This window comes from Condylura cristata, unplaced genomic scaffold (assembly GCF_000260355.1).
Source record: "Condylura cristata isolate star-nosed mole 26May11 unplaced genomic scaffold, ConCri1.0 scaffold00058, whole genome shotgun sequence".
Lineage (NCBI taxonomy): Eukaryota > Metazoa > Chordata > Mammalia > Eulipotyphla > Talpidae > Condylura > Condylura cristata.
In genome coordinates this window covers 665,439-665,964 of record NW_004567159.1, presented here as the reverse complement: position 1 = coordinate 665,964, position 526 = coordinate 665,439, and the positions used below count along the sequence as shown (strand labels likewise).

The window sequence follows — 526 nt, the reverse complement described above, 5'->3', positions numbered from 1 at the left end:
CACAGGGCCGCTGGCCAGCACGGGGCCGCGGCCGGTCTCTGGGCCCTCCCCTCACTGTCCAGGGCGCACAAGGCCGCACCCTGCCCCCGCCCACGGGCCCTGCCTGGACCTGGACGGCGGCTGGGGGCCTGAGACTGGCGCGGGGCAGGGGAGAGCCCAGGGGGCCCGGGGCGTCAGCTGGGAGGGAGACGGCTCTGGAGACCCGGCGCTGCGCGGCAGGGCCAGTGGGCCGCGCCCGGCCTTCTCCCCACAGCAACATTCTGAAGTGCAGGCAGGCTCGGCGGGCTCAGCACCCCGGTCCTGACCAGGAGGCCCGGCGGCCCCAGGCGAGCCCAGTGGTGGGGCCCGGCCGCCCCCTGGTGGCCAGCTCGGGCCAGGCAGGGCGCCCTCGGCAGGACGCAGGCTGGGCCCCCACTGCCCGCGGCCACTGCGCGGCCAGGCGCCCCTTGGGAAGAGGGGGAGGCCGGTCCCCCCGCGCCCACCTGTGGAGCCGCCGTCCGTGTCGGGGTGGGCCCCACGGGGCGCC

The 526-nt window shown here is 79.1% G+C and overlaps 1 protein-coding gene across 1 annotated transcript in view; it reads right to left on the bottom strand.

The window, feature by feature from the left end:
- The window catches only part of MORN1 (MORN repeat containing 1), a gene marked incomplete at its 5' end in the record, with an annotated part of 10,136 nt that overhangs the window by 7,339 nt on the left and 2,271 nt on the right, over positions 1–526 (bottom strand). The gene's annotated exons all lie outside the window — the stretch shown is intronic.